Below are 25,306 nucleotides of genomic sequence, written 5' to 3'. Positions count from 1 at the left end.
TTTGAGACCAGCCTGACCAACATGGAGAAACCCCATCTCTACTAAAAATACAAAATTAGCCAGGCGTGGTGGCGCATGACTGTAATGCCAGCTACTTGGGAGGCTGAGGTAGGAGAATCGCTTGAACCCAGGAAGCGGAGGTTACAGTGAGCTGAGATTGCGCCATTGGACTCCAGCCTGAGCAACAAGAACGAAACTCCGTCTCAAAAGAAAAAGAAAAAGTACGTTAAAATAAATGCAGCAAACACTTATTGAGCACGTACTGCATGCCAGGCCTATGATAGACTCCAGGAGTCGATGGAGGCAAAAGGAACAGATCCCATCCCTCATGGAGCTGGTAACTGGATACATGGTTCACTCATGTGTCCTGTGCTGGCACTACCTGTACGAGGCTCTGCTGGCCTACCTGGAGGTCAAAGGATCCCATGGGCCTTTCCAAATTGCAGCTCTGAACACAACTCTTCCCTCCTCCCACAGCCACTGCCCTTGCTCACTCTCTCAGACCCTCAAGCTCAGCCCTGCCACCAACAACCTTGCTGTCAGGCCTTTGCACAGCAGGCACCTCTGCTAGAACTTGCTTCCTCTCCTGCCGGCTTCACTGCTTGTGGCTTAGTCAAAGCCTCCTCTTGGTTCAAACCTCAACCCCAGAGTCCCCTCCCCATGCCAGGACCTGCCCCTTTGCTTCAGCCTTTGTGCCCTGTGCGGCCACACATGCACAGGGCGTCTGAGGAGTTTTTGCTTGATGTCTGTTCCTGCAGCTCATGAGGGAACCTCACATCTGAAGCAGAGGGATATGGGAGACCCAGTCACTTATCTTCCTCAGCTTTCGTTTTCTCACCTATAAAAGGGTATGGTGATCCTGAACTCAAAGGAGAGTGCTCAGGTGGCCAGAAGCAGATGTCACGTGGGCCACTGGGACCCTAGAGGCACTGCTGGTCCCCAGGTGCTTCCTGGAGGAAGGGGCCACCTGGAGCCAGCAGAGAAGGGTGGGGAGGGCGCCAGAGGAAGACAAGGAAGGGCATATGCCCAGTGGTCCTCGTCTGGCTTGGCTGGAACTAGTATGAGGAGCACCCACCAGAAGGTCAGGTTGGAGTCCAACGGCAGGGGCCTCTAGGGAGACACAGTGTCACTTCAGGATGCTCCTTAGCATCCTAGGGCTGTACAGGGGGAGCGGCTGCAGAGCCCTTCCAGGCAGGGATCTTGGCTCAAGTGGGATGGCTCTTGGTCGGACCTGTGTGGTATTTCTTCTTCTTCTTTTTTTTTGAGACTCACTCTTGTCACCCAGGCTGTCTCGGCTCACTGCAACCTCCGCCTCCCGGGTTCAAGCGATTCTCCTGCCTCAGCCTCCTGAGTAGCTGGGATTATAGGGGCCCGGCACCACGCCCGGCTAATTTTTGTACTTTTAGTAGAAACGGAGTTTCGCCATGTTGGCCAGGCTGGTCTCGAACTCCTGACCTCAGGTGATCTGACCCCTCGACCTCCCAAAGTGCTGGGATTACAGGCGTGAGCCACCGCGCCTAGCCGGTATTTCTTCTTTTATTCTCAGTGTAAATGGTGGAAGGATAGGCTCTCTCCTCCCTGCCTCCCAGGTGCAGAGGGAGAGAGGGGGAACAGGGGAAAGCTGGGGTTGGGGGTTCTCACAGCGTTTCCCTCTCATGCTGCCAGGGCAGGACCGTGAAAAATGGTCCCTGAGGGCCCGTTCATTCAAATAAGGACAAGAATAATGGCACACTCCCCATCTCCATTTAAAAATAGTCACATTAGCTGACACTGGCTTGGCACTTCCTAGATGCCGGGTGTGTTCCGAGGTCTCTATGCTGTTAACCTTGGATCTTCATAACAGCCAGAGGAGACAAGCGCTACTATTTTTCCTTTCCGTTTTATAGATGAGGACACTGAGGCACAGAAATTGTGAGTCACTTGCCCAGGGTCACACAGCCATGGCAAGGCCAGGATTCTGGAGCTCTGTATCTGGCTTCACACCACAAGCTCAGGCCACCCTCCCGCCCCTGGCGAGAGCTCGGTGACCGTACCGACTATTGGGAGGGGTATACCGAGTCTCCCAGAACGTGGACGATCGCCCAGGGGAACGCAGTGGAGTGCAAGCCCAGTCTGGTTTGCACCTGGCTGCTCCAGGAGCCCTGAGCCTCATCCTAGGAGCCTGGAGGTGAGGCGAGCGGTGGAGTTTGGAGGCTGCTGTGAAGGAGGGGACTAGGTGGGTCGGGTCGGGTCTGTCCTACTCTTCTTTCGCAGGCAGGAGGCGCCCAGGGCGGACTGCCGCACCTGGCCACGAACGTTCGCCGCGCAGCCTGAGGGTGTGCGCGCGCGCTCGGCGAGCCCGGGTTCTTTGTGTGTCCGAGCCCATGCGCGCGTGCGTGTATGCGTGTGTGTGTGCATGTGTGTGTGTGTGTGAGCGCGTGTGTCCGCACTTGGGGAGGGGCTAGACGCCCAGGCCCCGCCCCGGCCCCGCCCCCGGCCCGGCCGAGCTGGTATTTTTCCACCCAGCAGGATGGGTGATGCTGAGAGCTGCCTGCTCAGACAACAGACACGCGAGGTCAGGAAGAAGCCGCTTATAAATTACCGCTTCCTTCGCGCCGCCGCCAACGCCGAGCCCGGAGGACCGCAAGCCCAGAGGCCGAGCTGCGCCGAGAGGGAGTGCGGAGCGTTCACCCCTCGGGTCAGAGAGCGAGCGGGCAGGCAGCCCCCGGCCGGCGGAACCCGGCGCAGCCGAGCAGAGCGCGGACGGCGCCGCAGCCACCCCAGGTACCTGAGGGACGGGGAGCCGGGCGCGCAGCCGGCGCTGCCCGCCGTCTACAGCCCCTCCCCATCCCCGCGTCGCCGCAGTCCCGGCCTCCTCCCCTCCGCGTGCGCCCATCCGGCGCCCCTTTCACCACCGCGGAAGGGACCGAGGGTCGCCTGCTCAGTCCCGCTGGCGGGCTGTTATTGTTTCCCAGGCGAAAGGGCTCTGGCTCCTGGTGCGGGCGGCAGGGGTGTGTGTGTGTGTTTGTGTGGTATGTCTGTGTGTCTTTCTCGGTCAGAATGCCTACATGTGCCTCCGTATCCCCGTGTCTATGTTTCTGAGGGTGGCTGTTTCACCGTGTCCCCAGCAGCGTGCACATGTGTGTGCCGGGGCATGTCTGCTATTCTCTGTGTGCTGGGCTGTGTGTGCGTGCGATAACTGAGTGTGCTGTCTTTGGATGTGTGCTCTTGTGTGTCCCCGTTTGTGTCTGCATGAATGTGTGTGGGGGGGCTGCGTCTTCCAGGCCCTGGCCGGGTGCACGTGCGTGTCCCTGAATGTGGTTGTGTCTCCAGGTCCCTGGTTGTGGGCCCTTATGTGTCCTCGGCTGTACCCAAGAGGGCGTCCCCGGTGCCTAGAGGGTCAAATGGCCAGAGCTGGTTCTCCAGGGCCGGCGCCGAGTAGGGAGAGGTGATAGAGCAGCATGGCTCCCTAGGTGCATGCACTCCATAGGTGGTGTGCAGGTGGCAGCGCCGGCGTCCAGCAGTCCAAGTGGTGGGACCACGGCCCGGAGGGGCAACCAAGGGGTAGTGGACAGCCGGCAGGGCCAGCAGGACACTTCCTCCTCCAGACTATTTCTCTTCCTTCTGTGGGTTCCTCTTTTGAGTAGGAGATTCTCGTCCCCCTCCCACTAGGGAAGCCACATAGAGAGAATTCCAGGGACCTCCTCCTACAGCCCCAAAGCTTCAGCCTGGACTTCATCCTAGACTGGAGAGGAGACCTGTGGGCAGCTCTCCCAGGCAGGGAGGTGTGTGCCGGGCAGGGCCACCGGCCTGGCTATTTTGGTTACTGTCGGGCCTCTGCCAGATCCCGGCATCCCCAGGACCAGCCCCAAAAGCTTGGGAGGCAGCCTGGGCCCCTGTTCCCTGCCTGGGGAAATAAATCAGCTCAGTAATTGCCCAGACACTTGAATGGAGGGTCTTCGGGCTGAGGTTTACTGGCGCATGGCTCCATTTGGACTTCAATAAATTGGCCCCCGCTTTGGCACAGCTGACGTTCAAGTAAATGTCACTGAGGAGATCTTTTTAAAATTTCTTTTTAATTTTTTGTTGGCTAGAAGGGAGGGGATCTTGTCCAGAGTCTCCTAGCCAGAAGGAGTTTATTTTTATGAGAGAGAGAGCGGGTGAGTGCTTAGCAACCACCTGCCTCCCTCTCGACCAGGGAGTCACCCAGGGAGTGTGGGGTGGGCATGAGGAGGTGGGGTGGGGGAGGAATTTCATCAAGATGGTGTTGAAGAGGATCTGAAGGGGGCCTAGCACAGCTAAGAACCCCCAACAGGGTGGGAGTGGTGGAATGGTGGGAGGTGTTAGGCCTGGCTCAGCCCCCAGTTGACCTTGGGCAATCCTTTTTCAGCCTCAGTTTCCTTACCTGTAAAATGGGTGGGGCAGACTGGTTATAGAGTAAACCAGGGTCCAGAGGTAGGAGCTTGTCCCCAGGGAACTGATTTAAGTCCTGTGCTTTGTTTTAATGGGCGGGTGACCTTGGTTGATTCCCTTCATTTCTTTGAGCCTCGGCTTGGCTGCCTGGGCAGCAAGGACGCCAGTGCTGGCCTCACTACGTCCTTGAGGGGATTGAGGGAGATGAGGTTGAATAAGCTTGTGGTAAGCTGTAAAGCCGGGCTCGGCTGTAGAGCTGCTGATTAGAGGGTGTCACGAGGTCCTGGGTCACTGTGGTGTATGGCAAGGGCCAAGGTGCATTCTGGAGGCTTTGTCCTTCGGGGACACCCTTGTACTAACCCATGGCTTAGCTCAATCATCCTCTCCTACCTCATTCCCGTCACCTCAACCTGTGGTGATTGGGCCACATCTGCTTTTCGGAGTCTGGAGGCCTGGTGAGCAGTACCCATTTTACAGATGGACAAACTGAGAGGCACCTAAGGGACTTTGCCTTGATTGGACAAAATTAAGTTTCAAAATGCTTTCCCTAGCTCAGCTGTGAGTTTCGGCCCCATGGGGCTTTGGTCATTGATATCCTGGGGAGTTGAAATTGAACCGGGGCCTGGGGAAAATGAGGGACAAAGGTGCCCCAGTCCTCAGGGCAGGAGAGTGAGCCTATGGGACCCATTTGCACCTTGCCTCTGTCCCTAGTTACTCGTTCTTCCTTCTGTGTGCCTTCCCCCGAGCCCTGCTACCCATCCTGCTGCAGGGGTCAGCCCTCCACAAGGCAATCCAGGCTCTGGGGACTGTGTTTTCTAACCTGAACTTGTCCGCCTGTCAGTTTGTCAAAGGATTTGGGAGCTGTACTTCTCTGAAAATCTTTCCAAAGGTCCTGAATGATAAGACACTTGTGAGTCATTGAACACATTCCCGTATATAGAAAAGAGCTGAGAAGTAAATTATAAGGGCTCCCCAGAATGCAGCTCAGCTGCAGCCAGAGGGGATCTGCCTGGAATTGGGGTTGGCCTGGAATCCCAGGGCCACCCTGGCAGGTACATGCTGATCCCCCACTTCTGCAGGAGGTCATGAGCAAGAGTCAGATTCTTTGGGGCTGCATCTCACTTTCCTGTGTTTGCCAACTTGGCCAGAGTGTTCGTTTGAATTTATGGGTTCTGGGCAGGAACTGTGGATCGGGAAATGCCTAAGGAAGCCTTCCAGTGAGAATGAGAGCACTTTTTTAATGTGCTTCATTTAGTTGGTTAATAGACCTTGGTTAAGGTCAGCTCTGGGCCGGCACTGGGTTCAGGGTAGAGTGTTGGCTTTCTAGGAGCTCCTGTCCCAGAGGTAGAAGCATGTGGTAGCTGCAATGGCCATTACCATCCATGGGGTACAGTGAAGAAGACCCAAGGAGCAGCTGAGTGTGCCAGTGAGGGTAGGGTAGTAGGCAGGAGGTACTTTTGCTTCCTAGAGGACACAGTATCGGAGTTACCATTATCTGTGGGTAGAGAAACAGGATGGGCTGGCATTCTCAACAGGGGGCAGAGCAGCTACAAGGGCACAGTGGCGTGAAATAGCCAAGCATGTGTGTAGAACAGGTTCCCCGGGTCCTAGCTGGAGAGAGGAATAGGAGCCAGATGGTAGGGGGGCGTTTTATTTTTTCACATGTAAAAATAGAGACAGGGTCTTACTATGTTGCCCAGGCTGGTCTCAAACTCCTGGGCTCAGGCAATCTTCTAGCCTCAGCCTCCCAAAGTGTTGATTATAGGTGTGAGCCACCATGCCCAGCCGGAGGGCCTCTAATGTTGTATAAGTGGACTTGGGCTTTCTCCTGAGGGCAGCAGGAGTCACACTGGGTTTAGGGATAGTCGGGGAGAAGCCAGTCAAGCCTGGAGCCCAGGAGACCCCTGATGGTGAGTAAGGAACAGAGCTGGGGTCCAGGAGACCGAGAGTCACTGAACCACTAAGCATTGTCTATACCAATGAGTCTTACCCTGAACTCCTTCTATAAACATGGGGGTGAAGGCCTGGACATGCTATTTAACTGGTACACAGGCCATTAACTTGCTGGCTTTGACCTCCCTGGAGCACACAGCCCTAGTGTCTCTAGGTGAGTTATGCCAGTCCTGGACGGGTCTGCGGAGTTTCCTTTCCTGTCTTACCTGGTCAGAGCCTTCATTTGGAAACCTGGGCAGAGGCTGATGCCAAGGGTGGGAGTTAGGGGTTACGACAGGGAAAGCAGAGAGAGTGAGGAATTGCTGTTCTGTTTCTAAAGCTCCAGCGTGGTGTGGCCAACCAACTTTCTCTTGGAAAAACCAACATACAAATAATAAACCACCTAAAACAAAAGAGTGGGCAGGGAATGATGGGGGAGGCAGGTGGGCTGCCCTAACTGTAGTCAGGTATCAGAATTGCCTGGGATACTTAAAAACAAACACACACATTCAGCCAGACTCCCAGGCCTAGCCTGGACATACTGAATCAGAACTTTCAGGAGGGTGGAGCCTGGGAATCTGTATTTTTAAAGTTTTTCGTGTGTGTGTGTGTATGTGTGTGTGTGTTTGACAGGGTCTCACTTTGTTGCCCAGGCTGGAGTGCAGTGATGCCATCAGGTTCACTGCAGCCTCAATCTCCTGGGCTCACGTGATCCTCCCACCTCAGCCTCCCAAGTAGCTGGGACTACAGGCATGCTCCACCACTCCGGGCTAATTTTTGTATTTTTTGTACAGATGAGGTTTCACCATGTTGCCTGGGCTGGTCTTGAACTCCTGGGCTCAAGTGATCCTCCCACCTCAAATGATTTTTTAAAAATATTTTTAAATTGAGTTATGATTTACATGCAGTAATATGCAAAGATTCTGTTACGGTTTGATGAGTTTTGACAAATGTATACACCTGTGTAACCACCACCCAAATCAAGATATAGAACATTTCCAGCACCTCAGAAAGTTGTCTTGTGCTCCTCACCTCACAAGACAGCCACTTTCTCCATTTTCTTTTTCTTTTTCTTTTTGAAACAGAGTCTTATTCTGTTTCTCAGGCTAGAGTGCAGTGGCATGATCTCTACTGCAGCCTCGACCTCCCCAGGCTCAGATGATCCTCCCACCTCACTTCCCGAGTAGTTGGGACTACAGGTGCACGCCACCACACCTGGCTAGTTTCTTTTATATTTCTTGTAGAGAGAGGGTTTTGCTGTGTTGCCAGGCTGCTGTCAAACTCCTAGGCTTAAACGATCCACCCATGCGGGCCTCCCAGAATCCCATGCTGGGATCACAAGCATGTACCACCATACCAGGCCCACTTTCTGATTTCTGTCACCATAAATTAGTTTTGCCAGTCTAAATCCTTATATAAATGGACTTATTTAGTGTGTACTCTTGTGTCCGCTTTTTTCTGCCTGACGTTGCTGGGATCCATCTGTGCTATTGAGTATATCAGGAGTTGATTTTTGTTTTTTTTATTGCTGAGTCATCTCCCATTGTATGGATGTTCCACAATGCGTTCATCCATGCTGTTGATGGACACTGTTTCCAGTTGGGGAGCGGCTATTTCTAATAAAGCTTCTATGTGCATATTTCTGTACGAGTCTTTATGGACATGTATTTTCCTTTCTGTAGGACTAGAGCTGCTGGGTTATAAGGTAGTAGATATGTGTTAACTTTTTGAGAAACTGGTAAACCATTCACTTTTAATTATAAAAGTAATACATCTCAAGCAATACAAAACTGCATAAACTAACAAGTGATCCTTTCAGATCATTAAAAGAAAGTACGATCTGATCTTCAGTCTGTCCACCTGCCTGATTAACAGTCTATCATATCTCTTTCTTTTTTTTTTTGAGATGGACTCTTGCTCTGTCACCCAGGCTGGAGTGCAGTGGCTTGACCTTGGCTGACTGCAACCTCTGCCTCCCAGGTTCAAGCGATTCTCCTGCCTCAGCCTCCTGAGTAGCTGGGACTACTGGCATGTGCCACTACACCTGGCTAATTTTTGTATTTTTAGTAGAGGCAGGGTTTCACCATGTTGGCCAGGCTGGTCTCTAACTCCCGACCTCAAGTGATCCGCCTACCTCAGCCTTCCAAAATGCTGGACAGTATATCATATCTCTTTCTTAATATAAGGCTATACATTTCCCTCTGCATACAGCTTAAACTATATCCAGGTGTCCATGTGGACATAGACTCCTTTTTGTTACTTACTGGATCAGCTTTCACTTGAGTTTTGATTTCCTATTTGATCCAGGCATTATTTGGGATCTGTTTAGAAGCTAGCTATAGGAATGTTTTTGTTTTTTTGTTTTCTTGGGTTTTTTTTGAGACGAAGTCTTTCTCTGTCACCCAGGCTGGAGTGCGGTGGTGCGATCTCGGCTCACTGCAAGCTCCGCCTCCCGGGTTCACGCCATTCTCCTGCCTCGGCCTCCTGAGTAGCCGGGACTTACAGGCACTCACCACCACGCCTGGCTAATTGTTTTTGTATTTTTAATAGAGACGGGGTTTCACCATGTTAGCCAGGATGGTCTCGATCTCCTGACCCCGTGATTTGCCCACCTCGGCTTCCCAAAGTACTGGGATTACAGGTGTAAGCCACTGCGCCCAGCCAGTTTTGTTGTTTTTTTTTTTGAGACGGAGTCTCGCTCTGCCGCCCAGGCTGGAGTGCTGTGGCCAGATCTCAGCTCACTGCAAGCTCCGCCTCCCGGGTTCACGCCATTCTCCTGCCTCAGCCTCCCGAGTAGCTGGGACTACAGGCGCCCACCACTTTAACAAACATGGCATGGTACTGTTCTGCCACTTGGTCTCTTCCAATAGCAGGCCATGTGGCCATGTCAGAACACACGGATCTGCCAGGCCATTCCAAACAGCCAGCCTGCATTTGGGAGCCACTGACTTCGCGTGTCCTGTCTGATCACCTCCAGTGCTGCCAAGTCAGTAAATGAAATACCCCCACCCAAGGACTTGCCCCAGAGGGTGCTGAGGTGCCAGCTGAGCCGATTCAGCATTCTGAGAAGGGAAGGAACCCATATTTATTGAGCATCCATGGTGCTTTGTCCCCCTTCCTATCTCAGAGATGAGTTCATCAGAAAAGTGGATGGCCCCAGCCCACACTCAGCTAGGAAAGGGTGGAAGGAGCGCTGGACCCAGAGTCCACCTGATGCCTCAGCCCATCCTCGTCCTGCTGGCCGCACAGCAAACTTTCATGAGTGCCTACTGTGTGCCAGGCACAGGACCAGGGCCAAGAGGGCAGGGAGGAATAAACAGCCCCTGTGCTCAAGGAGGGAGGGGAGATCTGTATCAGGAGGAGGTTAATGAACAATCTAAGATAGTTTATGCCAAGGCAGGCCAAGGATCCAGTGTGGGAATGCCACCTCAGGTCTCAGGGAGAGCAGCCCCAGAGTGTGGAGTGTGGGGGCTTTGGGGTTGTGTGATCATCCAGTTAACCTTCTCTGCCCACCCACTTTATGGATGAGGACACTGAGGTCCCAGGGAGGCACTTATCAACACAGGAAGATAAAGCCATCAAAAGAGCCATTGTTGGCCAGGCACACTGGCTCACACCTGTAATCCCAGCACTTTGGGAGGCCCAGGCAGGCGGATCACCAGGTCAGGAGTTCAAGACCAACCTGGACAACATGGTGAAACCCCATCTCTACTAAAAATACAAAAATCAGTCAGGTGCGGTGGTGGGCGCCTGTAATCCTAGCTGCTTGGGAGGCTGAGGCAGGAGAATCACTTGAACTTGGGAGGCAGAGGTTGCAGTGAGCCAAGACCTCCATCCTGGGTGACAGAGTGAGACTCCGTCTCAAAAAAAAAAAAAAAAAAAGAACTATTATTCACAGATGTGGCTCCCTGTGCGCCCCCCTCCCAGCTGCACCCATCATTCATTGCTTATGTGAAACTCCCCTTGACAGGGAGGGATTTAAGGAAAGGGTTAATGCCACTGACTCAAACCTTCGATGATATTTGTTCATGACTCTCAGATCCTGGGTTTGTCACAAGTAACGGGAAAGGGGGTGGGAGGGCAAAGCTGTATCAATTGCAAAGACTCCTTATGGTTTGGCTGCTCAGGAGACACCCCCAGAACCCAGGATGGAGTTCCTAGAAAGCTCAGGAAGGAGCATGGTGAGCAGCTCTGGCCACTGCATGGAATAGAACGTGGAAGGTAGGGAGATGGCTGGTGGTTGCCAGGAGAAGGGTTGGGCTGGCAATGGAAGGCTTCCTCCCTCAGTAGGTATCTGAGCAGGCCTGGGCTAGAAGGCAGAGGGCTGAGCCCTCCTGGTTCTGCTCACGTTGGGTCCTTCCCGACCCAGAAGCTCAGGACCACTCCTCTGCATGGTCCCTCCTCATGCTGGGAGGCCCTGAGAGGCCCTTCCTTTCCAGGACTTTTCTTTGCACATAAATGCCAAGTGACTCACTGCCATGTTCCAGTGGAAAGTCCTTAACCCAAGGCTGCCAGTTGCTTGGTTGGAGGTGGAGGAGTGTGGTTGGCCAGCGATTTCAGCAGAGTCATGCTTACTGGGTGAAGGGTGCCGGAAGGGGGAGGTCTTAAGGGACCTGCTGTCTTGCCCCAAGGCTAGTCAGCACCAAGAGGGAAGACTCAGGTCATGATTTCAAGGACATTCATTCCTTTGGAGATGACACCTGGTGTCTCCTCTGCAGGTGGACATCACACCAGCCCAAGACACCAGTCTCCTCACTAGCCTCTGTGCCTCCTGGATACCTCTCTGTACCATCCGGGGACCAGCTCTCTGCATGTCACTCTGTTGCTCAAAAGCCTTCAGTGGTGGCTCCCTAGTGCTTTGTGAAATCAAGTCCAACCTCCTTAGCCTGGCATTGGAGGCCCTTCACGATCTGGCTCTTGGCCAGTGTTCACGCTCACCTACCACAACTTCTTTCCTCGTTTGTAGTCTGGCTGGTTTCTGCTCCTAGCTAGACCAGGCGTCCAGCTCTCTCAGCCTTGCCCATGCTGGCCTCTCAGCTCACAAGGCCCTTCCTCCCATCACTCCTTATTCCTACTCTTAAGGGGCGAGCTTGGAGCTGCCTGCTGTAGGAAGCATTCCCTGAGCCTCTTAACAGTACCTGGCACATAGTAAGCACTCAAAAAAGATGACGTGAGTTAAAGTGGACTTCAGCTTACCCTGTTCTGAGCCCTGTGGTCCTTTCCTCTGACCTGAGCTCAGACCTTTATGGTCTTACCTTATACCTATGCACCTGACTGGGGACACATCAAGGGGAGGGATGGATGCTCCAGCATCCAGTCTAGGAGTGTGGCACACAGTGGTTGCTCAACATACAAATCAAGAGAGCTTGATTCCTTCTACTCTGAAATGGGAACATATGGTTTGAACATCTGGGTGGCTCCAGGCTTGGAAATTATATTCAACCATCACTATTCATCAATCCATCAATCCATCCATCCAACACATACTTAGTTGTTCCAGGTCCTGTCCTAGGCCCTGGGGATGTGACTGGTGAACAAGACAGACCAAACTGTACCCTTATGGAGCTGTCTGTCTGGCAAGGCTATGGATGTCAAACAAAAAATTACACATGCATGGCTAATGCCCTTTTAAAATAAAAGGCCCTACACCAGGCACTGCAACACCAGGCTTAGAATGCCCCTGTCCTCCGGCTTGCTATGTGACCTAAGTGGGTCCTTTCTCCTCTCTAGTCCTATAAGGGGTGGCCCAGATAGGTTTTGTGTTTAAGGGAAATACCTTCTGAATAAAGGGAGGAAAGACCATTCTATCCACTGTGGAAGCGCGTGTCACCACATGGGGTGCTCCTTTAAGGGACTCCTTTAAGGATGCAGTCGTCCTCTTGGCGGCTTTTCAAGATGTCCCAGCCCTGCCTCTGAAAGGAGGTGTCCCGATTTCGGGACAGGAGTTCCAGAGTTACTCTGAGCAGAGCTGTAGCAACAGGCTTTTAGTAAAGAACATTGCCTCGAGGAACAATAATGTGGATTCTTCTTCTACCACTGGTAGAAGAATATCGATTAGAACAGACTTTTAAAAAAAGAAAAGCAAAAGCTCGTCCAGGTGTGGTGGCTTACGCCTGTAATCCCAGTATTTTGGGAGACTGAGGCGGGTGGATTGCTTGAGTTCAGGAGTTTGAGACCAGCCTGGGCAACATGGCAAAACCCCATCTCTATAAAAAAGGCAAAAAGTTGCCGAGTGTGGTGGCACACACCTGTAGTCCCAGCTACTCGGGAGGATGAGCCTGGTAGACAGACGTTGCACTGAGCTGAGATTGTGCCACCGCATTCTAGCCTGGGTGACAACAGTGAGACAGCAGGCCTAAGTGAGGCATGGGGCCCTGAATTTCTAACCAACTCTCAGGCACTGTGGACGATGCTGGTCTGGGGACCACTCTGAGTCAAGGAGATAAACAATGCTGTTGTGTGCCTCCTGTGCATTAAAAGCCAGACCCTGTGCTTCGTGAACATCCTCTCCTTAATCCTCACCAAAGACACCATTATTCCCATTTTGCACATGAAGACCTGAGGCCCTGCTGAGGGCAGATAATTTGCCCAAGGTCATAGAGCTGGGAGCCTGCCGGCATTCACGCTGGGCCAGCGCCACCTTGGAAAGGATGCTGTTGGGGAAGCCTTTTACTACTGAACAGTGTCCTCGCTCCAAAAGCCACAGGAGGCTTTTCAAGGCAGCCAAGTCGGATGTAAATCAGGGGAGAACCCAGGGCTAGCCAGGCTGCTGACAGCAGGGCGGCCTGGGTCACTGTGTCCGGACAAGGCCCACAGCGGGATTTAGGGCTGGCATGCTGCCTGGGAGTGGGGGAGCCGTCAGGGATGCTCTGGGCGCCTGGAAGACCAGCCTGGAGCCTGCTAGAGCCCAAGGAGGCACTTTAGCCTCTGACAGCCTACCCCATTATTTAGATACATTCTAGGGAACATGGCTGGCTGGAAGGGGCAGCAGTGGGACCACAGGAGCTGGGACCTGCTGCTTCCGTTGTTTAAAGGCTGGCTCATCCCTGCAGCCATGCGGGCGTTCTCCGTAATCACGGTCTGCTTTGAGGACAGAGAGGTTGTGGTCTCCTGCTGGCTGGGGCTTTATTTTTGCACTAAGCACCTGTCCTCAGCAAACTGGGAAAGTAGAACACGTAGTGAGTCTGAGTCCTCAAAATGCTGTCCCTGGCCCAGCAGTATGGGCATCACGTGGGAGCCTGCAGAATGCAGAACCTCAGGCCCCACCCCAGACCTGCTCATTAAGACCTTGGGTGTGGGGCTCTGCAATCTGGGTTTTCAAGAGCCCTCCAGGCAATTCTGCTTTGTGTTTAACTTTGAGAAGGGCTGATGACCTCTCTGGCTGTGTGCCTGGGGCCAGGGGTGGGGCTGGGGGGAAGGGTCAGGCCTAACCCTTGCCTGTGATAACTAGAGTTCCAGGGCTGCGGGAACCTCAGGTGTTCTGTCATCCGCATTCTTCCTCTTTTTTATGATGGGAAGAGTGTGTCAGAGACGTGCATAAAATTACATAGCAAGTTCAAGGCAGTGTGTAGGTCTGGATTTTTATATTGCAAATGGCAGAAATCAGTTCAAACAGACTTTAGTTTTATTTTATTTATTTATTTATTTATTTATTTTGAGATGAGTCTTTCTCTGTCTCTCAGGCATGAGTCATCACACCCAGCCCAAACTGACATTAAAAATAAAAAAGAGCATTTACTGACTCTTTTAACTTAAAAGCCCGGGGCCATACTTCAGCCTGGGGCTGAATCCAGGTGCTGAAAGATGTCATCGGGACTCAGTTTCTTTCTCTTGGTTTCCTGGCTTTGTGTCTCTCTATACCTGCTTCATTCTCCATGGATGCCCTAGCTGCTCACCAGTGTAGTGCCGCCCCCTGCTCCAATGTAGACCTGTGCGGGTCTCCTGCTGGAACAGGTTTAGGCTGTCCCCCGAAGGGCATGGGTGCCAGCAGGCTAGATATATGGACTTTAGTGCTAGTCTTTTTTTTTTTTTTTTTTTTTTTTTTCAGGAGACAGGGTCTCACTCTGTCACCCCACCTGGACTACAGTGGTATGATCACTCCTCGCTGCAGCCTCAAACTTCTGGGCTCAAGCAGTCCCCACCTCAGCCTCCGAAGTAGGTGGGATTACAGGCATGTGCCACCATACCCAGCTAATTTTATATATTTTTTTTGTAGAGACAGGTCTCCCTGTGTTGTCCAGGCTGGTCTTGAACTCTTGGGCTTATGATGTTTCTGCCTCAGCCTCCAAGAGTGCTGGGATTGCAGGCATGAGCACACCTGGCCTTTAGTGCCATTTTTATCCTCCTCTCTGAGATGGGCTGGCCTCTTGTAATTGGTAAGGTTTTGCCTCAGGCAGAATTATACTCTCCTTCCTCTGATTCTCTTAACCTGTGTTTTAAACAGGCTGCCTTCATCTTTCACTTTATCCCACTTCCTTGTGTATAGTCTAGGATAGCAAGGTTTACGTTGCTCCTTCCACCACCCAAACCCACGGCAGACATCACTAATCCACCCCAGCCTTCACAGAACCCAGAATGAAGCCTTGGTGGGCTGTCATGTGCCCAACCTCTAGCCCGTGGTTCCAGGCTTCATGAGCTCAGGGACCTTGGCTCTGTCATCTACTGCTGAGCTTCATGTGCCCAGTGCAGTGTCTGGCACATGAAGTGCACCATAAGTTGTTGACTGACTGTTCCTACCCCATAGTGCCTCGGACCCAGTGGGTGCCAGTGTGAGCCTGTTGAATGTGGGGGCCCTAATGAAGCAATGAGGTCATCTAATTTGGGGGACAGGGAGCTCTGTAGGCTGCTGGGACTGGCATTTACTGACACTGGCAAGTGTGCCTCTGGGTCTGGGAAGGAGGCTGCCAGGGCAGGGCTGCAGCTACAGCAAGGAAAGGGGTCCTGGATTCCTCTGTCTGCCCTCCCAGACCCACCCTCTCACACCCTCTCCCCCACAGACACCCCCTGCTCATCTCTGCTAATCCTAGTTCAACAATTCATTGAAAATATCTCAGTTGAGAAGAAATCATTTCCTGACTTTGTACACTTAGATTCCAGGAATCCTAGAGAGCCTTCCAGCCTCAGGGCAAGGAGCTTTGCTGGTAGGAGGAGGTGATCTGCTCCCAATTGCCTATTTCCCAAACTGAGCTTCTACTGAAAAAACAACAGAACTAAAAAAAAAAAAGTCTTCCGGGTTAGTCATGTCTGGGACTGCTTGGCTCAGCAAAGCTCAGCAGATTTCCTGGGCACAGTAATTCTCGCCCCCAAACTGGTTGGTGAATGCCACATCCCCTAAGGATCTTCTCCGAGGCCCTTCACTCTGGCCCTGGTGTGTCCCTGCGCCCCTTGGGAATAGTCAGGCCATGTGACTGAGCTGGTGGGGCGCTCAGGAGTGTGGGCTTTCTGTGGCTAGGGCTGTGGAACAGCTTACCCATTTGCAGCTGAAATCTTGTCCCCCTCTGACCAAGGACAACATGCTGGTTCTTGCTGCTGACTGAGTTTCGGGTACCCTGCATCAAGAAGAGGGGCATGTGTGAGTGAGTGGGAGTGCCTGTGTGAGTGTGTGTCTCATGTGGGTCTGTGTGTGACTGTGAACGTGTGTGTGTCTGACACAGGCAAGTGTTGGGGCTGGGAGTCTGCATATGATTACACATGTGTCTGAGTGTGTGTCTGCATGTGAGCTTGTGCTGGCATGTGTGAGTCTGCGTGTGTGAGCCTCAGCATCCTGGCCTTTCATGGGGGTTGGTCAGCCCCTCCCCAGCACACACGTCTGGTGGTTACAAGTGGGTGAAAAATCGGGGGCCCTGTGCACCGTCTGCCTCTGACCAGATCTCTTTTTTCCGTCTTTGCTTCCTCTCGTTGCAGTAGATCCAGAGCCAGAACCACAGCCCTTCTGAGGAGCTCCCAAAGGTAAGTGACCTTGGACCTCCAGGTGGGATAGGTGTCTCACACATTGTGCGGTGACCCAAGGTGGGGGGCTCAGGAGCTCCGTGTCTCCCCCAGACTCTAGGAGGACAAGACAGGACCCCTGAGGCCCACAGACATTGTCCACACCTCACCTCCACGTGGCAGATCCCCTGGCCTGGGTTGGCCACTCTGTGCCTGCTTGGTCCCTAGCTAGTCTGTGCCAGAGAGGGCACAGGGAGGCCCTACAAATGGGCCAAGCACTGGTTTCGGAGACCCAGCCTGGGCCCTGTCCTGGCTCTGCTGCAGAGTAGCTTGGGCAAGTCTGCCATGGGGAGGAGGCCCTCACTGAGTTGATTCTGAAGATTGGGGGTCTGAGCTTGGCTCTGTCTCTGTTAAAGGTTTGTTGTTGAGACAGGGTCATACTCTGTCACCTAGGCTAGGGTGCAGTGGCGTCATCAGGGCTCACTGCAGCCTCGATCTCCCCAGGTTCAGGTGATCCTCCCACCTCAGCCTCCTTAGTAGCTGGCACTACAGGCGCGTGCCACCATGCCCAGCCTATTTTTGTATTTTTTTGTAGTAACGGGGTTTCACGGTGTTGCCCAGGGCACAGTGGCTCACGCCTGCAATCCCTGCACTTTGGGAGGCCAAAGCAGGAGGATCGCTTGAGGCCAGGAGCTTGAGACCAGCCTGGGCAACATAATGAGCCCCGTCTCAGCAAAAATTAAAAATAATATAAATAAAATTATAAGTAAACAAATAAGTAAAATGGAAAACCTTTGCTAAAGTTGCAAGAGTATTACAGTGGCCTCGCATTATGCCCTTCATTGAGATTTTCCCATGGGTAACATTTGCCACATTCGCTTCATCTCTTTCTCACTAATATGTGAAATAAAAATAGTCACGTGAACATTCTTCCATTTTTGCTGAATCATTGGGGAGTAAATTGCAGGCATGATGCCCCTTCACCTCAATCCTTCAGGTCTTTCATAAGAGCTAGGCCAGGCCGGGCGTGGTGGCTCATGCCTGTAATCCCAGCACTTTGGGAGGCCGAGGTGGGTGGATCACAAGGTCAGGAGATCGAGACCATCCTGGCTAACACGATGAAACCCCGTCTCTACTAAAAACAAAAAATTAGCCGGACGTGGTGGCGGGTGCCTCTAGTCCCATCTACTCGGGAGACTGAGGCAGGAGAATGGCGTGAACCCGGGAAGTGGAACTTGCAGTGAGCCGTGATCGTGCCATTGCACTCCAGCTCTGGGTGACAGAGCGAGACTCCATCTCAAAAAAAAAAAAAAAAAAAAAGAGCAAGGCCGTTCTCTTATATAACCCTAGCACAGTTATCTACCCCAGAACACTGATTTAACATGGATGTGATTCTGTTATCTGTGGATCTTAATGACACTGTGGATTTTAACGACATTGCAGTGTTTATAGCAGCTTTGTTTTTTAGTTCAGGATCATCATTATGTTTTTAAAAAGGGTTTAAGGGATGTCTTCTTCACTGATTTAAGACATTGCCTACTCTAGGGGCTTTCAAAGTCTTATTTAATCCTTGGCATTCATTAAATACATTTTACAGTGGGATGTGGCCTGTGTGCGCATGTACACACACACGCATGTGAAACTCAAGCCCTGAAACTGAAGTTTCTCAGACAATCCTCGTACTTGCCATCTGCTGTGCTCTGGTCTGCTCTGTCTCGTTTAGTAAAAAAGATGGCCTTGACCCCTTACATTGATGTCAAGACCCACTGTGGACTCTGCTTTGGAATTAGAAAACCCTGGCTTCTTGGGCAGAAATTTCTAAGGGGGAAGGTTAAGCTCCCACTGGTCCAGGGTTTAGATTGGTTGGAGTGGGGTCCCCTGTGAAGCCAGGACTAGACAAGCGTTTGTTTGTGGCCCAGAGCTCCTCAGCCTGCTGCTGCTAGCGGCTGGACCAAGTCCTTCCTTTTCATCAAGCCCCACTGGCGTAGAAGGCTTGGTCACAAGCAGCCCCACCCCATGGAGACGTATTCTTTGTGCTGTGACATTGGGCAGGAGTGTGTACCCAGCCAGCCGCTGGGCAGGCATGGAGGTGACCTACTCGACGTCAGCCTCCACACTCGTCATCATAATAATTATAGACGTCAATAATAATAATTGCTGCCACTTCCTGGACTCAGCAGGCTCATATGCTGCCAAGAGGTGTACTGTATTAACTCACGTATCCTCTGTCAACCCAAAGAAGTGGGTGTGCTCTTTACTCTTTTTGAAAAAATATGGCAAATTTATTGAGCACTTACTGCACATCAGGCACTGCTAAACACATCACAGACCCATTCACGGCCTCCTCAGAAGCCCTGTGAAGTGGGCGCTGATGTCATCTCTATTGTACAGATCAGAAAACTGAGGCTTGGAGGGATGAATTGATTGTTCCCAAGGCCACACAGCTAGGAAGGATTTGAACCTTATTGAGCTGACTCTAGCCCACTTCCCCAGGCTGGGAATGGCCTCTGGGTCCAGCCCCTTCCCCTTCCCCCAGGCCTTCCTCCTGGTTAATGAGTAGTCAAAGGCAGCTGGGAAATGAGGCTCCTGCTGCCGGGAGGCTGGAATGTGAGTTCTGCTTTCAGATAAAGAGTCTTGTGCAAGGGGTCCTGCCTGGGATGGGCTGTTATAGGCAATAAACAGAGGTTGCCAATGTTCCTCTTTTTGAGGCTTGCTGATGTATTTGCACTTGGGAGCTCATTTTATAGAAAAGCCTGAGAGGCAGGTTTGCCCTCAGACTTATCTGATGCCTCCTCCAAGCAGCCCTCTTGGCGTATGCTTTCTGAAAGGGCTCCTCGGCCCCCTGACATGGCAGGGGTGTCTAGAGGAACAGGGTGGAAGAACAGACCTTGTCACCTCTGAAGTCTGAGCACTGCTGGGTGTGCGCCCTCTTCACTGGGCACGTCACTTGAGGGCTCTGGCCTTCAGGTTCTCATCTGAGAAGGGGCATGATACGGACATGTGAATGTGTGTTGGTTGTTCAGCAGAGCCTGAACTATTAATGGACAAGCCCAAAAAAGTTTTGTTGACAGGGGGCAACCCGTGTGGTGGAGTCCATGGAGCTGGGGAGTCAGGCAGTCCCTAGTTCAAATCCTGGTTCCAGCCCCTGCCGGCTTCATGACCTGGAGGAGTCACTGAACTACCCGGAGCCTCAGCTACCCACCCCTGAAATGGAGCAATAGTGGCACCCAGGAAGGTTAGAAAGACAGTGATCCTGGGATTTTGAGGTGGGAGTAACCTCATCACTTTGTAAGCACAGTGAGGTTAAGTGCACAAAAGGCCTAGCACATCAGTGCCAAGCACCCCACATGCAATTTCTCATTTTATCCCCCAAGGTGAGCCCCCTAGAGCAATTCCCCACTCCCTCAGCTATGGGGCCAAGTCCAGAAATCAGATTCACCCTCCTGGTGCCTGGGCCAACTTAAGGAAGAGAAAAGATTCTTAACAGGGAGACCCTCTCTGGGCTTGTAGTGAGATCTCCCATGGGGTGTCTGCTGCCATGCCCCAAACCCATTGTAAACTGGTGCATGTAGGAGTGTTGGTATAACAGGCCCATGACTTCCGGTGTTGTCAGAAAAGGCCACCTCAGGCCTGTTCAACAAAAGTGTCAACCTCAACATTCGCTTCCTAGAAGGCCCAAGACCGTAATAAAATGATATTTATTGTTTACTCTGGTTATAAAAGTGATACATTTTTGAACGGGTGCAGTGGCTCATGCCTGTAATCCCAGCACTTTGGGAGGCTGAGGTGGGTGGATCACTTGAGGTCAGAAGTTCGAGACCAGCCTGGCCAACGTGGCAAAACCCCATCTCTGCCAAAAATACAAAAATTAGCCTTGCGTGGTGGTGCGTGCCTGTAGTTCCAGCTACTCTGGAGGATGAGATAAGAGAAAACAAGCTGCTGGATTTGGCCCAGTGACCAGTTTGCTGACCTTGTTGTAAGCCATGATTTGTTTGGATAAACCAGCGTTTATTTAATTAATCCCACAGTGATGGGAAATTGACTGATTACAGTTTCTCTTGTAAACCACTCTGCATTTTTTTTTTTTTTTGAGATAGAGTCTTGCTCTGTCACCCAGGCTGGAGAGCAGTGGTGTGATCATACCTCACTACAGCCTTGACCTTCCAAGCTGAAGCCTTCCTCCCACCTCAGCCTCCTGAATACCTGGGATTACATGCATGCCACCGTGCCTGGCTAATTATTTTTTGTAGAGACTGGGTCTCACTATGTTGCCCAGGCTGGTTTCAAACTTCTGGGCTTCAAGTGTTGCTCCTGACTTGGCCTTCCAAAGTTCTGGGATTACAGGCATGAGCCACCGCGCCCGGCCTCTATTTTCAATTGTTGTAAAAGACACATAACGTAAAACTGACCATCTTAACCCCTTGAAAGTGTACAATTCAGTTGTGGTAAGTAGATTTAAAGTGTTGTGCAGCCAATTTCCAGAACTTTTTTGTCTGGCAAAGCTGAAGCCAGTAAACGTCTTTTCAGTGGGCGTCTTTACACGTTGGTCTAAGCAAGAACTGGGCTTGCTGGTCGAATGGGGTGCACGTGTTTGAGATGCTGGGCACGTGTTGATGAATCATTGACCCCGAAGAGGTTGCCCTCATTTACACTCTGGCCTGATATCAGTGACAGCCCTGGGGCATCGAGATGGAGGGGTGGCACCTCCCTGGGGAGCTCCTGCCTTCAGGACTTTAGGAAACGGAATTTAAAACAATTCATCCCAGAGAAGCAGCTCCCAGTCTGCCAGCCTTTCTCATTTGGGGAAGATAAGAAAAACCTAGTAAAGCAAAAAATAGCTCTGAGTACTGGGCCAGACTCGCGGTTGAAAAACATACCCCATCCTCTAGAGAAGATGTGCTGTTAGGACCTGAGCTCAGGGTTCCCATGAGCCTGAGTGTGAATGTCATCCAGTTTCTACCCTGCTCTGTGACTCTGGGCACATCGTTCAACCTCTCCATGGGCTTCAGTGTCCTCTGTAAAATCGGTCTGATGTAGAAGCTCCCTTCTCTGGTTCTGAGGGTCAGGGAAGAAAAACTGTGAAAGTTAGCAGTTCTAACTGTGAACGTTAGCTCAGAATGGCACATAGCAGTTCTTCAATAAATGATAGTTATTGTTATTGCTAGTATTATTGTGATTATTTTTGGCACCTCTATCTCAGAGAAGTCTGAATATATGCATGGTAATCGCATCTGCAGCCCTCTGCAGTTTGCACACTTTTTCCAGCTTTGATACCTACATCATCTTGTAGGGATAGTTACTACTGCCCCCATTTACAGGTGAGAAAACTGGGGCTCAGGAAGGCAGTGAGAAACTGGAAGTCAGCCACGTGTCAGGACAGGAGCCTGGGTTTAGCCCGCGTCTTTGGCTTTGGTTTTGCACGCAGCTGCTGCTGGGAGATGGGACCAGGGCAGGCAGGTGCCTCCTCTCTGGCCTCAGCCTCTCGGGAAAGCTTGGGCCTCAGGTGGAGTGACGACACCTTGGGTGCATCTTCTTGTCTGGGCTCTTGGACCCAGCAGGGGTCCTGGGGGATTTCTTAAGGGAGGGGGCTTTTTCAGAAATGGACAGGGACTTTTGAGACCATGGCTGCCCACCTCAGTGAAGTCTGAGGGGAGTTTCTGGAAGGCATTTCCATCTGTCCATGTGTTCTAAGTCAGTGGACAATTAAGTCCAGAAACCTTCTGGACTTAAAAAGCAGACATGTCCAGGATCCCTGGGGCTGCAGACAGCCTCGGGGGTTTTGGGAGGCTGGCTCCTCAGGCACCCATGAAGGAAGGTGTCCTGGGGCCAGTATTCAGACCCAACTGCCCACAGGGACCCCCAGGGTGCCTTTATCTACTCATGTCTCCACCCACTTGCTAGCAGAGTGGCAGAATTGGGACAAGTCACTAACCCTCTGTGTGACCTCTGATTCGCCACGTGAAAATTAGTGAATAGAATAAATCATTTATTCCCAGGGTAGGTTCTTGGGGTGGCAGTGCCGAGCTTGGGTAACAGTCTCCACCCCTTCGATTTAGGAGCCGGTGCCTTGGTGCAGATCTCTCCCCCAAGCTGAGCGTACTCTAAGTCAGGCACAGAGCATGTGCAGCATAGGGCTGGTGTCCAGGCCCCACCCCAGCTTGGCTGCTTAGTGGCTCACCCTCTGGGGGCCTGCACGCAGGCCACCTTGGCTTCCTGTCGTTGCTTCTCACCCCCACCGTCCTCCCAGCCAGAGGTAGAGTTGCATCCCTGCTCTTCAGCCTCTCAATTCCTAGCCCCAGCTTAGCTCCCGCTTCCAAATCCCCATCCTCACTCCTCTTGCTCTGTGGGGTCCCACCTTGGCCATTGTGTTACATGCCTCCTACCTCCTTTGCTACCTCTGTCACAAGGAGGGGACTAGGTTCTCATTTGTATTTTCCAGGTTGAGTTTTCCTGAGAGCTTCTGCTAGTCTCACAGCCCCTCAAGTCTTTTCTGGGCATTCTGCCTGTCCCAGACAAGGGTCTGTCTCTTGTCCCTTAAGTTACTGGGGGCCCAGAGAGACCAGATTCTGATGAGGAATCCAAGACTGGGTCCACATCAATGAGAAGGAAACCAGGATTGATTGGCAATGTCTGTCAAGGGGGCAAGGTGGGAGGAGGTGGCATGTGTGTCATCCACGTGACACCCTTAGTAATGGGCATTTGCTTTGGAAAAACTGTAGAGGAGCCCAGAGGACTTCAAAAGGACTCTATAGCCAGCAAGCAAGATGTGTCTTCTGGATGGGAAGAAGGGGACAAAGTGCCTCCGGAAGGACAGACAGTGCCCAGGGGAGGGAGCCCTGCTGTGCCAGGCCTTCTCATGCCTCGGTGTGATCTCACACCTGGGATGAGTGTGAGACACTCACACATGAGTGTTGTGAGACAACATTCATTCACTTAGTAAATATTGAGCAACCACTATACACCAGGCACAGTGCAGTTGGTAAAGAGCCAGGAGGCTGGGCCTTATCTCAGGTGGGTAGAGGGAAGCTGTTTGTGACTGTGGGCTCATGAGCCTGTCTGCCTCCACCTTTTCATCCACTCTCCTCATAACAAGCCTCCTGAGGCTGAGGCTCAGAGAAGTGCAGTGACCTGCTCATGGTCACACAGCACCTTGAGACCTCAGGCCTCTGCTCCTCTCAGATCCACCCATCCTGTTGTGGTGCTGTCAAGAGAATAGTCTTTGATGCTCCTTCTTTGGGCAAGTCCATCTTCTGCCTGGGCCTCAGTTGCCCCATCTGTAAAATGGGCCCTATGATATCTACTGGGTTAGCAAGTGCATATAGGAGAAAGCAATTTGGTATTTTGAAAATACCAGATGTGCCTTATTAAGTAATATTGGTCACAATTCAGGGGTGGTTTATTCACATTTAACAATCCAGACATTCAGTGAAGTCTCTCACCCAAAAGAGACAAATCAGGGAGTGTGGCCTTCTGTGGGCCAAGCGATCCCTGGGCGGCCGAGTCTGGAAGCCTCATGGCTGCGTTCTGGACCTGCCAGATGATTCTGGGGAGAAAGGTTGTCCCAGCTTAAGATCATGGAGTCAAGACCTTTTGTTTCCCTTTGGCCTTTCTAGTCCATTTGAGAAAGTCACCTTTTCAAAGCGCTGCCAGCTCTGCTGAGTAGGGGAAAGGCCCCAGCAAGAGTGTTTGACGTCAGGGGAAGTTTGGGGAAAATCTCTAAGCATGTAAACATTGAGAATTGAAAGTCTGATCAGTCATCCAAACGTTATGTACTTTTGCTGTGGCTCAGGCCCCAGCTGGGGCTAGGGACCCAGAAATGAGCTGCCCTCTGTCCAGCCTTGGAACTTGTGTGGGAAGATGCTACAAATCAGGACCCTGTCAGGGGTGAGGAGGGTCTCAAAGGTGCTTTGGGCACGCAAAGTTACAAAAAAAAAGCTCCCAGAGGTCTTGAATATCAAAAATATGCCAGTTGGGCACCAGACAGTGAGGGCATTCCCAGTAGGGGAAACAGCCTGTGGAAAGGCCTGGTATAGAGTGGAAGCCTGGAGTGGCTTTCTAGAAGCTCTAAGGAGTGCAGCGTGGCTCGGGTGTCCTGCTCTGGGCAGTGGGGAGGGGAGACAAGCTGCCTGGGGTGGGGGTGGGGGTGGCTTGTGACCTCGGATCTGTTCAGAGTGGTTGGTCTTGATTCATTCTGGGGAACCAGCCAGAAACAGGAATCCTTATTTCATGGTTCCAGGTGCCCCTTAAAGGTAGTGCTTGTTGTTTTGAAAACTGGCTTCTGAACAGACAAATCCTGCCTTCACCCAAACACGGCTGCAGGAGAATCGCAGGCACAGCCACAAGTCCCCAGAGGAAACCCAGTCTAACGAGGTGTCTAACCCAGTTTGCTGACTCACGTGGTTTTGGGAGCCCATGAAGTGCATTGGGAGGGAGAGGACAGGGACGCAGCGCTGTCGAAGGAAGCTCCGTCGAAGCTGCCTGTTTGACACACAACACCGGCTGGAGATGCAGCTGGTATTTGCCCAGTGTGGCAGATCTGGAGCCCAGGGGTGTTTGTTTCTGCCTCTCTCTGCACTTAGCTGGATGCTAACAAGGGGTGGAGTCAAGGTCAAGTGTTGGTTGAACGAGGGCATGAAATGAAAGATGGCTAATCTTTCTTGGGCACAGAGTATCCTGTTTCTCCGGAGAGCAAATCCAATCGTGTATTCGAGGCACTTCCTTGCACCTTCCTTGTGTAATTCGCGATGACCCATTTTACAGATGATGCAACTGAGCCCCCCAGGGGGGTGACATTCCTGAGGTCACCAATTGCAGCTGGCAAGGGGTGCAGTATTAGGTTCCACCTAAAACCTTCTAGGTGATGCAGCACAGGCGAAGGGTGGAAGTAGGCAAAGCTTATTTGTTGAGTCCCGCAGGAGCTGCCTGCACTGGGAATACAGAGCCCAAGCAGCAGAGGCAGGGAGGGCCCCTCCTTTCCACCCACATTATCAGGAGGAATTATGTAGAACTCGGCCATCTGGGGGTCAGCAGGAACTGCTTGACCAAATAAATAGAT

The 25,306-nt window shown here is 52.0% G+C and overlaps 1 protein-coding gene across 3 annotated transcripts in view; it reads left to right on the top strand.

Annotated features, from left to right (window-relative positions):
- Positions 1-2,495: 2,495 nt before the first annotated feature.
- The window catches only part of SLC6A6 (solute carrier family 6 member 6), an 87,355-nt gene continuing 64,544 nt past the window's right edge, over positions 2,496-25,306 (top strand). For 2 of the 3 annotated variants that reach the window (XM_010384482.2, XM_030917601.1), the window contains exons 1-2: positions 2,496-2,763; positions 16,228-16,272. The gene's annotated coding sequence lies outside the window, so the exon portion shown is untranslated. The remainder of the gene's footprint in view (positions 2,764-16,227; positions 16,273-25,306) is intronic. The other variant, XM_010384481.2, reaches the window with a different exon arrangement.

The sequence above is a fragment of the Rhinopithecus roxellana genome, chromosome 1 (assembly GCF_007565055.1).
Source record: "Rhinopithecus roxellana isolate Shanxi Qingling chromosome 1, ASM756505v1, whole genome shotgun sequence".
NCBI lineage: Eukaryota > Metazoa > Chordata > Mammalia > Primates > Cercopithecidae > Rhinopithecus > Rhinopithecus roxellana.
Note: the sequence above shows the minus strand (reverse complement) of the source record. Positions and strands in the feature narration are given on the sequence as shown.